The 14,177-nt window shown below is 37.0% G+C and overlaps 1 protein-coding gene across 6 annotated transcripts in view; it reads right to left on the reverse strand.

The window, feature by feature from the left end:
- The window catches only part of DLGAP1 (DLG associated protein 1), a 905,535-nt gene that overhangs the window by 508,044 nt on the left and 383,314 nt on the right, over positions 1-14,177 (reverse strand). The gene's annotated exons all lie outside the window — the stretch shown is intronic.

Here is a 14,177-nt window from a genome sequence, read left to right on the forward strand (position 1 = left end):
CTGCTTGCATGTAAGCTCTTCCATGGCAAAGGCATTTTGTCTTTAAATTCCCAGCGAGATAGTATCTGAAGCACTTGGTTCATAATAGGTACTTAATAAATATTTCTTGAATAAATGAAAGAGGGAGGTGCCTCACATCTTATTAAAATTACACTGGAAATCATATACCGGGAATGATGAATCTGTGTTGTAAAGTACAAGTTATACTGGCCAATTTATCTCTTCATTTGATTTTCACGAAGTGACCTAACCTGTGAATGTGTGAGTGTGTTTCATAATTTCTAGTTCTGTTTCAGAATATTCATGTTGACTACTTTTTGATTCAAACAGAGTTTATAAGCAAATGCTTAATTCCACATTTTCCACCCCAATTTCTTTCACAACAGCTAAATATCAGACTTGTTTAGTACCTCCCCAGAAACCATATGTCTGTGATGAATCATAATTCTGAAAGAAGACTATTAGTCTTGGAAAATTATGTGATTCAGATACTGAGAAGTTATATGAAAGTTACTTATAAAGATAAGTAGTTTCGAGTAACAATTTATGAAACCATTCCTCATTTTCCAAAATCTAAGCTGAGAGCCCAGTTAAAAAAAATCAATTAACCTCTGACTAACAATTAATGAGTAACAATCCAGGTGTTAAAACATCTGTAGTCAGTAATAGCAAGAAGACAGTGAGAATGGCAGTGAATGGTGACAAAACAGCCATAAGCATCTTAAATATAGTATTTGTCCCTCTCTAATCTTACTTCTTTCGGTATGAGTAATATTATCTGTAATCTATTCTGTGGGTTCCTTATGGAGTCTAAAATTAAATTTGATGAAGTATTTAAGAACAGAGTAAGCAGAAGAGTGCTTATAAAATGGATAATGGATGGCTGGAAAAGAATTTTACATTATTAGGGTTTTAAATTTAGAATTTATACCCTTTAAAGCAAGTTGTCAAAGGGCGGGCAGGAAATTGGTATTGATGTATTGATGGTAAACTTGTCACATTTGTCTACTATCTCTTTTGCTTCAAGCCCTGGAAAATTATGGAAACAACATATGCCATATATATATATATATATATATATATATATGAGAATATATATTTGAGAATATATATATATTTTGGAAACAATGTATTTTTTAAAGCCTCCACAAAAATCACCAAAAGAAAAAAAAATAAAAGGAAGAAAAGACTACCACCATCAGAAAAGAGTTAATTTACAAAATCTCTGAAAGATATAAAGCATAAGTCATGAGAAAGGGAAGGAAACAGGCTGGATAAATACATCCCCACAGCTGACTGCCAGAAAGATGAGAATGAGGCTTTCCTGTGTTAACAGAGGCAGGATCAACAAGGAATCATGAAGGAAATCCCCAGGCTGATCAACTGGGTAACTATTTGCGCAGTGGCTGAGAGGTTCAATGTAAGCATGTTTAGCCTCCAGGATAAAGTAGTGAACATAGGCTCTGGGAATAGAAAGGGCCCAGGTAGCTAGTGTTACCTAGAAGGTAAGATGGAGGCGCACCTGACTGCAATGAGCCTGAGTGTCTCCCCTAAGCCAGATCTCATAATCAGAACTTGTATCCTTAGGGGTGGAAACAGACACTGGCAAACGCAAACGAGAGTAGACCACAAAGAATAATTAAGCCATTGCTAAAAATCAATACCATCAAAAGAGAAAGACAAAACTCAACAATAAAGAGAATACCCTAGGAGACATGTATAAAAGAGCAAAGGAAAGGCTATAGTAAATGAGTAATATCTTTATACATATTAGAGTATTACATGCACTAAACAAGAATACATTAATTAGACAAATAAATATAGAGATAGTATCTGAAGTACTTGAAGTACATTTAAATCACGAGTATTAGAAAGAATCAATAGTGTGGCTAAACATTATTGCATCATTGGTCTTATAACTGAGATGTAAGAGAAGTAGTATATTAATGAGACAGGAGATAAAGGGGAGGAAATCTCCCCAAATATAACATTAATGAACAATGAGATAAAAATTGTAAGAAAAAAGGTAAGAGAATTGCAAATAGTTCTACAAGTTCCAACATTTGTTTTATAAAATCATATTAAAGAGGAGAGTGGGAGAGTAAATAAGTTAATCAACATATCCAGAACTTAGGAGTCATAAGGGTTTAGGCAGAGAAGATCTTCTAACTGTCAAAAAGAGGGACTGAAGAGGCTGAAATGACACATTATGCTGATGTTTCAGAAAGTAAGAATAACATGCATTCTTGTAGGCTTCTGACTTAAGAAGGAGAATCAGTTCTATAGATTTCCTTCTTAAGTGTCCTGACAGCGAGCAGTATCTTCAAAATTCAGATGGAAACTGTTATTGAAACTCTGATTTTATGCCTAGCTAAAGTAGCCTTTATCTTGAAAGATAGAAAGGGTTTGTATTCTCGTGATGCAAGACATCTACCTAAGAAAAATAAAATTGACTCTGGAAAATAGTGAGAACTAGTTAAACATACATAACTATAAGTAATTGGTGTACAATGTGAAACAAGAATAACATTGAGGTGAGATCCCAGATGATCTCAATGTGGGATCAAGCAGGCAGGAGGAGTGAAGAAGTTTGTCAGAAGAAAGTGAAAACATGTTAATGTTCTTATCTTAAATTGTGGAGGGATACAGATACTGACAAATCAATACATCGATCAGTATGCTAAAGATTTAAACAGAACTCCTACAGGGCTAGAACTAACATTCTTGAACATTAGGAGGAAAAAAAAAATGAAAAGAAAATTGGTGAAAACTATAAAAGAAAAGAAAAAAATTACAAACAAAATCGGTCATTATTCCAAACATGAGTTATTACAGCATATTCAAATGGATAAAATCCCTTGCTTAAAAGAGAGACTCTTGCATAATGTGAAACAACAAAACGTCTGCTTACAACAGACATATCTAAAACAAAATGACAGAAATGTTGATAGTTAAGTGGATTTAAAAAGTAAACCAGACTATTAGGTGGCTCAGTCAGTTAGGCGGCTGGGTGGCTCAGTCAGTTAGGCGGCTGCCTTCAGCTTAGGTCATGATCTCAGGGTCCTGGGATGGAGCCTTGCGTTGGGCTCCCTGCTCAGCTGGGAGTCTGCTTCTCCCTGTCCCTCGGCCCTTACCCCTGCTCGCACTCTGTCTCTCTCTCTCAAATGAATAAATAAAATCTTTAAAAAAAAAAAAAAGTAAACCAGACTAATAATAACAAGAAAGGAGGCAAGGAAACTATATGAGATAAAACAGAACGCATGACGAAGAGCACTGAACAAGACTAAAAGAGATATATCTGTATAGACAAAAAGGTCTAATGCACAAAGATGGGATAATAATCATAAACATATAGAATAGAGCTTTTTAAATATATAGAGCAAATATACATATCTATATAAAGCAGACCTAAATGCATGCTTCCCAGAAATCTACCTAAGTGATTAAAAAATTTTTTTAAAGTAAATAAAAGCACTGTTTCTCAGACTTTAGTGACTATAAGCATCATCAGAAACTAGTCTTACATAAAAAACTAGTGTTATTGTAAGGCCATAATCTTCATTCTTACCTCTATTCAATCAAGATATGCTTCTTTGGGGACCCCTAATAATTTATGAGGAATGTGATTTTTTATCAGAGAATCTAAGTTAATGTGGGAGATTGATTATTTTTGTCTATTTTAGATACTTCAAAATTTACTATTATGCCTAATTCTATAATATGAACATAAATATTTGACTTATTTTCTTAGGACTGATTTTTAGAAATGGAAAATATTAATTTGAAAACTAAATATAAATATATACATATGCATACGGGTATGTTTGTATATATATTACATATCTAGTGTGCATGTATATATATATATACACATACGCACTGATACATATATATATTCAAATATCTGATTAAAATATTTCTTGGAAAAGCAAAATTATTGAGAAATCCTTGGTCCCTATTTGAGTCTTTCTTTGGGACAATTAAATATTAATATAAACATTTTCTCATAAGAATATAATAGAAATGCCTGATTGGCTCAGTCAGTGGAGCATGCAACAAGCCCCACGCTGGGTGTAGAGATTACTTAAAAAAAAAAAAGAATAATATGTACATCTAAAGGATAAATCTTATGACTGTTTAAATTTCTCCTGGTCAATTATCCATTTGCTATTTCAAATGCTTTATAATTTAATGATGTGAAGCACAACTAACCAAATCTGAGACTGCCCAGCACAGCACTCATTCCCAGAACCCCAAGAAATGTCCATCAGCATTATTTCAGGAAAATGACATGGCTGCCAACACATTCCAAGGTAGAATTATCTCTAATAACAGTCCCATTATATTAATGATTAATATTTCATAATGAATAATGATGACACTGTTTTGAAATCCTTTCCACAAAAAATTTTTTTTCTGACATCATAATAGGTCTAAAAAGATGGGCCTGCTTGTCTGAGCGATCTTGAAGGTGAAGAGCAAGAGGCAATGATTGCCTTCTTACTTGGAGGCTGTCATGATTTCTCTCCATTCAAATATCCATTCACGTTACAGGAAGAATGGTCAACTTTGTAATTCAAAATTTCCATTGCTCCTAAGTATATTGCAGCCCCCAGCTGCAATGCAAGAGAAGAGTTTCAGTTTGACTTAAGGTCATATATGCTTTTAAGGGTGTGTTCACACACCTGTGTCTACATTTTAATTATCTCTTGGTTCCTGCAGCTGCCTAATAAAGACTGAGGGCATATGCTCTGCCTGCCTGTGTTACATACCCCAGAAGAACAGATGATGAATATTAAACAGGTACACTGGTTCTGTGTAGACATTCAGCATCATGGAACAAAGACTCCAAGTCAATGTTTTTCTGCAGACTTTTTCTTTAGAACAATTCTCTTGAGCCAAGATATTTTAGAAGCACAAAGCAAGAAAGAAGCCCTTACTGTATTTTTAACTGAAATCTGACTTCACTGGGAAGGTGAAAAACTTTTTTCCCCCCACAGATTGAGACTGGCCTCTCTAAGTTGTGATCTGTCCTAAATAGTCAATGTATTAATCACATTAGAAATCAATGTTCTTCACCTTCACTGTCATCATCAACATCATTTTCTTAATTTTCATTATCTTTATAGTTATAAGCATTATGATTTACATATAAGTGTTAACTCACTTAACTCTCTCAACCCCATGAGGGAGGTATTGTTATTACACCTTGAATTGACAGATGAGACTAAGGCAAGGGCATTTAAGTGAGTTACATATCTTTACAGTGTTAGTAAGGTTGGAGTCAGAACTTGGGCTCAGAACTTACTCTATAAGTAAGTCTGCTTAATTCAAAATCCGGCTCCCCCACTACAAACAGTGAGACTGGAGGCAGGTTTCCTAACCTCCCTGAATCTTAGGTTCCTCATCCTTAAAAGCAGCACATAATAACAGACGTGCACCATGAAGATTAAGATTCAAGGGGGAGGAAGGGAAATATCAAGTAGAAAGAGGCAAGATTGGGCAAACAGGGTGGCATAAGCGCTTTTTATATTCATGCTGTTACCCACAGATGTCAAAGTTACCAGGTTCTTAACACATAACCAAATTACAAAAATAAAGAGCAGGGTTTGGTGAATGCCAGTTTCTTACACAAAGTGGACTCCAGGGTAAAAATCCATACAGACCCGAGAAGACACAGCTATTTATCTGAGAGGAAAATAGAATTAAGAGTTCACACTTTGGTGGGAGAGAACGAAGATATTAAAATATCCTGTCATCACTAAGATAGTATGTTTTTCTAGGGAGAAGATTTATTCATTTTAATCCTCCAACTTTACACTTTCAAATCAAGAAAGTCACCTTCAGGCAGTGCTATCTGAGGATAATGAAGGGGAAAAAAAAAAAGAAAGAAGCAAATCTAAAAATTCTGACACAGTGTTTTAATGCATAAATCAAAGTGACCTTATTTTAATGTTAGCCAGAAACAAAATAAATAAGCAAAGAGATTCTTTACACATAGAAAACTAAGTGGACAGAAATTCTAGTAATGTCCTATGAATGATTTTCTTTCAACATCAGCTGCTTCATTAGAAATAGAGAAAAAAAAAATCTCTTTTGACCCTAAGAGGCAGTGACATTTAGATATGAGCTATCACCCGATTTTAGACTTCCCGAGTCAAATGAGTCAACAAAAACCAGGTTATTTATAGCAAAGATTTTCTTAGTTCATGGCTTAAACTCCCAGAGTTTAAACACAAACACAACCCAATAAGACTTTTTTTTTGGAGATGAAAACAAGGCCAGTGGTTTTCAACAAAAAGGTGATGGTGAAGGCATCAAAGAACATTCTTTAGAACTTATTTATGAGACAGTAACTTTATTTATAGGAACAGCTTATTTTGAAGAAAATAAATGAAATTCATCTTTTCCCTGCAACCAAATACTTATAAAACTTGAAATACTTATCAAGAGATATGCATGCAGAAGATAAGAAGAAAATGGTTCATGTAATAATCCTTGAACTAGGAGCTAATAGATAGGATTCTAGATCTAGTTCTACTATCTGCCCAAACTGACATAAGTAGTCATCTCTTGGTGCGTCAGTAACATTTTTTGGGTCAGATCGTTGGGTGGATATTTTATATCTAATGTTCTTTCTACCTCTACTGCTCTAGCTAGACACTCTTTAATTAGATTATCTCAGGGCTTGAAGAGGTTCAGCAAGTTTCTGTCTCCTAAATTTCCATAAAAATGGCTGTCTGCTCTACTTAGAAGGAAGGGAGGGAGAGAGAATCTGTTATCACAGGAATAAATCTAAAGTCTCATCACTGCCAAGTTTCTATAATTGCAGCATGACCCCCAGAAACTCATGTTAATGTTAGTCTTAATTTTGGAAGGCAAACCAATTGCCAAACATCTAAAAAAGTTAATATATTATTTAAAAATAGTTTTGCCATGTACATTATTATGCCAGATGTCTTCTCCCCCATAGGCAAGCAATTTTGTTTAGCATTTTAAGTATCAAACCACAGCTAATCTATGTTTGCCAAGCTTAACCAATATCATAAACTCCTAATCGAACCAACGTAACATGCAGTTTTCTGAAAACTTCAGATAAAAACCATTTGTGTGTCATCGAACTTATCCTTTCTTGTCCCGTCAGTGCAAACATTAGTTTTCATTGAGCGTATCTTTTCTGGCATACTGTTGGCATTCAGAAAATGTTTCCTGAATAAATGGATGAGTCACCACACCTAACACACATAGGACAAATCAGAGTATTAAAATTTCCAGGTTCTGCTAAAGAGATTTTGTTTCTTGCTCAGAACATTTTTCTCCTTTTTCCATTAATCTAAATTTTGAAAGTCAAATCTTAGTTCCATTAGTTTTCTTGACAGTAAAAGGACTTTAAACCTTTTCCACTTCAGAATCCCCACGTTTTACCAATGGGAATTTTCCTCTTGTTTACTTCATGGGGGCAGCCACTTGATATTAAACAGCTTTCTCAACATCACTACATTAAAAAAAAAAAAAATCAATGGCAATTGTTTTTCCAGATAGGCTTTCTTATTTCAATTCCATATGGTGCCAGTGCGTAATAGCAAGAAATCTTCAACCATTTTATTTTTTAAATGTTATTATGTTATGCTAATCACCATACATTACATCATTAGTTTTTGATGTAGTGTTCCATGATTCATGTTTGCGTATAACACGAAGTGCTCCATTCAGTATGTGCCCTCTTTAATACCCATCACCAGGCTAACCCATCCTCCCACCCACCTCCCCTCTAGAACCCTCAGTTTGTTTCTCAGAGTCCATAGTCTCTCATGGTTCGTCTCCCCCTCCGATTTTCCCCCCTTCATTTTACCCTTCCTACTATCTTCCTTTTTTTTTTTTAACATATAATGTATTATTTGTTTCAGAGGTACATGTCTGTGATTCAACAGTCTTAAACAATTCACAACGCTCACCATAGCACATACCCTCCCCAATGTCTATCACCCAGCCACCCCATGCCTCCCACCCCCCACCACTCCAGCAACCCTCAGTTTGTTTCCTGAGATTAAGAATTCCTATCAGTGAGATCATATGATACATATCTTTCTCTGATTGACTTATTTTGTTCAGCATAATACCATTTTGATAAGATTGCTAGTTCTAGGCTTCTGGGCTGTGACTGGGTCAAACTTTTTTTTTTTTTCCCTTACTGTGTAATAAGAAATAACTAGGAAACAAAAATACTTTCTTTTTCTACCTTTCTTAACAAATTCAACAAAATAAAAAACACTCAACCAACTGGAATAGAAAATGACCTGAATCTCTAATAACTAGAGAGAATTTTAGCAACTCTACACGATTTGAAAGCACCTGTGTTTCCTTATGGCTATAGTCACATGCGAAAAATGTGATTGGGCTCCTGATTAGTTTATTTCATCCGCAGGTAACTCTGTTTCTAAAATGTGTACAGTAAATAATGAGTGACAAGGATCTCATGGAACAAAAGCAGAGGCAGCTTGTTTTGTCTGGCATCATTAGACTGGAAAACAACAGCAAGCTTAGAATGCTATTCAGTTATTTAGAGCATAAGTATTAACAATAGCATTAAATGAGACAACAGATTTAACTTTGATTATTTCTTTCCAACAGCAACAAGTCAAGCACTGTTTGTCTTTATAGAGCTGTTCTTTGTTCGGTTGTATTTAAATGAAACATGAGTTTATAATGCCTTACAAGAGACATGTTGATAATCTAAAAAGAATCCAAAGATTTTTTTTTAAAGAATCTGCTGTCTGTATCTAATAACGGAGCTTATTGTTAGATCTGAACCCACCAGAGCTCTAAGATTCCTTCCACAGTTAACTCTCATGATCTCTTCTTTGCTTCTCCCTCATTGCATGAAGCCACATGGCTGGAGGTGCAGAAGAGAGAGCCGAACCTTCATTTTTGTGGTTCTCAGCTCAGTGTAATTTCCCCCAAATATGCTGTTTTTCTTGTTGCCTTCAACACCTTCTTGCACTTTATTTTTAAAAAATTATGTGTAATGAAGAGAGCTCGCTGTAGTTGGTACATTTGACTGGATCTGGCATAAACTTGCCAGAACTGAGAGTTAACAAAAGTACAGTAAAGGCCTCATCTACCAAGGCATTCAAAACCTAATCTATACCTTGCAAGTGTTAGCACTGTATTTTCATGTGTAGAATAGATGCAAAATGAGGAATTAAAATGATGAAGTAGAGAAAAACAAAAGAAAAAAAAAACCCTAATGTGAAACAGCTACGGTTTGGAAAATGAAGGGTTTTCATAATCTGTTTGGAGGCATCATTTCTAATGTGACTTGATGTAAATACTCTGCCCTCTTGCATTTATATTACATCATCCTCCCATTTTCCTCTCTCACATACCTTTGTCTTCTTTATTTCTTCATAGTGTTTATCATGATTTCTTTTTTTTTTTTTTTTTTTAAGATTTTATTTATTTATTTGACAGAGCGAGAGCACAAGCAGGGGGAGTGGCAGGCAGAGGGAGAGGGAGAAGCAGGCTCCCTGCTGAGCAGAGAGCCCGATGTGGGACTCGATCCCAGGACCCTGAGATCATGACCTGAGCTGAAGGCAGACGCTTAATGACTGAGCCACCCAGGCGCCCTCATGATTTCTTATTATATAGTGAGTGATTGTTTGCTGATGTTTGTTTCTTTCACAGGACTGAAAGAGGGTGTGAGAGCAGGAACTGGTTCTGCTCATTCCAGATATCCAATAGATATTGGTTGAATTAATGTATGAATGGATTACCTTTATGCTCTGCTACCCAAAGGTCCATGGTTAAAGCATGAGATTTTGTCCCGGGGCACCTGGCTGGCTCAGTCAGTGGAGCACAAGACTGTTGATCTCGGGGTCATGAGTTTGATCCCATGTTGGCTGTGGAGATTACTTAAGGGAAAACAAAAAAAAAAGAATGAAGGCGCCTGGGTGCCTCAGTTGGTTAGGCGACTGCCTTCAGCTCGGGTCATGATCCCAGGGTCCTGGGATTGAGCCCAGCATCGGGCTCCCTGCTCAGCGGGAAGCCTGCTTCTCCCTCCCCCACCCCCCCTGCTTGTGTTCCCTCTCTCACTGTGTCTCTCTGTCAAATAAATAAATAAAAAAGAGTGAGATTTTGTCCTTTAGGTATTTTATCATCTAAATGCATAACTAATGCAAATATGTCAAGGGAATGAATTAAATAAATCAGTTAAGTAACCAGTGGTATTTTAACACTTATTTAAAAGGTGTTCAATTCTAAGTAGAGAAGAGCCATGGCTGAAATCAACATTCCCATTGATGTTTAACCTCCTAAATTTTATAGATGATACCAGGAAAAGCAAGCTATTTAGGAGTATAAAGATGCCAAAGCCATATGGAAATTTAAGCTAGTTATTAGATTATCTTTGCAGGTCATTTTGGCATTCTGTGAAGGAAAGCATTTGGTCAAGAGCTCTGAACCATAAGAAGTGGCAAGTTTACCTAACAGCAGTTTAAACAGGCCATGCAAACACACAGAATGTGAAGCCGCCCATGGGGGATTACCGCTAGACACTGAGGGCAATGGCGTGACGACTGTTAAATGGGTCATGGGGTTTTCAACATTGGAAGCTTTCCTATGCATTGAAAACAAGATACTTCCCTAGGTGCCTTTTTAGGTTTCTAAGTTTAAGGGAAGCTGAATACTTTCTTTTAGGGAAATAAGTTATCAAAAGCTTGAGACTTGATAGTAACAGTGAAATCTAATCTTTACTATCCTCACACAGATCCTTCAAGAAAGCCTATTCTGTATAACTAATCCATTTAACACTGAAATATCGAGAGATTAAAACACCTCCAATCAATAACTGAGGCAAGCAGGACCAGCATTAGATCAGCTGCTTTGACTCATGAAGCTCCGAAGGACACACTTGCCAAGCTACACTCATTTATATGTAAAAGAAATCAGTTGAATAGCTAGCCCAGTTTAAGACCAGTGGTCATAAAGCACACTCCGAGTCTTTGAGGAGGGACCCATGGTTTGGTATTTTCAGTTTTTCCCCACAATGACTCATGAGCAATCTGGGTTTACCGTCTCCAGTGTAGCTGAAAGTGTCAAGGTGAAGTACACTTGATCTTAGCCAAAAGGCCGAGAAGCGATGTGTCAAGGTGAAGTAAAGCCCGACATGTTTCACACATTGGATCTGATTAAATCCTCTGAATCTCCATGTTACAGATGGAAAAATGGTGCACCAAGAGGTTATATAAATGCCTATGGTAGTACTTGTGCCACAATTTTAAAAGACAAGGATGGGCTTTCTAACTTACTTGGAAGTACTTTTACATGAGCTGGCAACTTCGTATTCAGTAACGTTTGCTGACTGGAAGAATGGAGGTTTAAGGGAAGAAGGTGGAGATAGGGATGGAAGTACAGATGTGTCTTTCCTTACAACCTGTCGACTCTTCTATCATCTGCTTCCACATGAATCAGAGGTGAGTGGAGTGTGTCCAACTTTGAAGTAGATAAGATTCACTAGCTTGTTAACAACGAGATTTCTGAAAATTCAGATTCTGTAAATCTGAGTGGAGCCAGGAATCTGTGATTTAAACAATCTCCCTCAAGTACACCTTAAACATTTTGAAGAAATGGGACGTTTCTTCAAACCAACCACTAACCAACAGATGTACCTCTCATAATAAGTTCCTGTCATAGTTTAATTAAATGCTCATCAAATTCTTCTTTGTTAAAAATGTTAAGAAACAAGACAAAAATAACGTGAGTACCTTAAGCTACATTAGGAGTCATTTGATTCCCTTTTTTTAGGTAATTCCAATTTTAAAGGGAATTTCAAGTTGGATTTTGTTCTATTAGAAATGCTTTATGACATTTAGTCAAAGAGCTACATTCCTATTTACCGGGAACAATAGACTCCAAGTTCTTTTCTATGCCTAAAAATAGACATATGGTAATGCTTTCCTCTATAAAATTTGCTTTTGAGGAACCTGGATTTAATTTTAAATCCCACTTCACTGTGCCACACTGTTGCTTTTTGTGAAGTCTCTTATTAAACATAACTGGAATGATTTAAAGTAAAACATAAATTAAGGAAATGAGCTGGACTTTTCCAGATGGCTATTTTTCTTGTTTTTGATCTGATGGAGGAAACGTATGTTTGGAGAAGTAGAAAGTGACAAAGACCGTCTCTGTGACCAAACCCCAGCCAGGCTCCCCTGAGCCCTTCCTCCTCTAGGCCTCAACCTTGGCCTGTAAAGACTTGAACAAACACGGACGGTTTCTAACTGCTCCAGGCTGCATCCCTAGGTGACCAGGACCCCAGAAAGAGCCTGCCTGAGAAAACTGTTCCAGTGACACTTGAAGACAGGGCCCCAGTGTCCCAGCCTCTGGAGGACGGGAGCACCTTAACGTTGATAAGTGCCACTTAGCAAACCACATAAGTGTCATGTGGACTAACTTCTGATAAGTTCTCACTTCCCTGAGCACCCAGCTCCCATTTGCCCCCTTCCTACCTCCTCATTCTTCCTTTAAAATGACCAGTCACCTTGGTACAAATTGAAGCTGAGTTCAGTTACACTGGACTCTTTTCCTGATTGCAATACTGTATTACTGAATAAAGTCTGTCCTTACCGTGTTAGCTAGTGTCTAGTTTTGTTGGTCTTTGACAGCAGGCGTGGCACTAGATTTCACATGGGAGACCTCTGTAGACTGCCTCTATTTTTGCACATGGGGGAACTGAGGCTCTGACAGATTTAGTGACTTGGTACGGTCAGGCAGCTGGTGTCAGAACAAGATTCCCACCGAGACCTGCCTGGCTCCAAGGGCACATACTCTCTCTGCGGCTGGCTTCACGGACAGGCAACTTACATGCTCCCCTGGGGCCACGCACTTGGAAGGACCCCACGCTTGGTCTCATCCTCTGCTGTAGGTGCCTGGACATTCTTAGTACTTTTGGAGCAAGGGGCCCCTCATTTTCATTTTCCACTGGGCCCTGCAAATCAGATCGCTCCCTTCACTTCCATGGCCTGCTTCCAGTTAGGATTCTCCCAAACCTATCACGTCTCTGGAACCACAGAATTCATGATTTGAATTTGAATCCGGTGGTTTTCTTTTTTTCATTTAATTTATCCTGAGGATTTCCTTTATGGGAAAAATGATTCTTCACAAGAGCCTGTTTAACGATCTCCCCATTGCTAAAATTAGGTACGTTCTCTTCTTTTTAAAACTTGTTTTTTTATAATTGATTATCAAGGCAAGGGGCAGGTATCAGGATGGTTAATGGAGAACACACTGCACACTCAAAACTGCAGAGTACACGTCTACAAATCAGGAGGGTTTCCTGTACTCACAGGGCGTAAATATAGAAGAGATCATTTTATATTGTTCTATATGTACCAGAAGAAAATTACTGTGGCAGGCCAGGCAGTCTTGGTGTAAATGAATGGTAGAATTAAATGGGTAAATGAAGAAAAGAGAGGGAAAAATACTATTTGCAGAATCTTTCCAAATGTCAACCCCTTTAAAAATCAAGAAGCTAATTATTTACTGCACAGACAAGTCACCAAGGCAGAAAAAAAAAATATGGGTGTTCTTGAGGTTTGATTGTTTTCCCCAAGCAGTGATTATATGCATCAGCATCCGATTCACTTACATGCTAATTAGAGGCTTTATCTTCATTGAAGAATCTGCTTCCTTTAATTCAGCAAAACCAGCTTAAATCAGAAGCTTGCTACTCAGAAAACCTTTATCCTCTCCTTATCAGAGAAGAAACTTCTTTACACTCAGGACAAGACTATCAGTTTATACTTAGTCTAGATCTAGAGTTTAATAACATATGAAAATCATTTGAGAGCAAAACTGTCAATTTCTGTTTTACAAACTTTACAAGTTGTGTTTCTTTGCTGTAGCTTTTATATCATAGGGCTTCCTACTTGCAATTCACCGTGCTTCATCCGTCCCTGACCCAAAAGAAAACAAAATGGATTTTTCCATTTAAACACAGAGGGATTTTCTTAGATGACCTCAGAACATAATTACCTGGTCCAGTCAAACAACCTGAAATTAAGTCCTGCAATTTTTTCTGACCTGACCCCTTCTTTCAATGCCTCGGAGGTCTTTCTATTTCCACTCCCTTTTGAATTCTCGATTAGCTCTATTTTGCTTACTGCGGGAACTTCTTTTCA

This window comes from Phoca vitulina, unplaced genomic scaffold (genome assembly GCF_004348235.1).
Source record: "Phoca vitulina isolate PV1807 unplaced genomic scaffold, GSC_HSeal_1.0 scaffold24, whole genome shotgun sequence".
Lineage (NCBI taxonomy): Eukaryota > Metazoa > Chordata > Mammalia > Carnivora > Phocidae > Phoca > Phoca vitulina.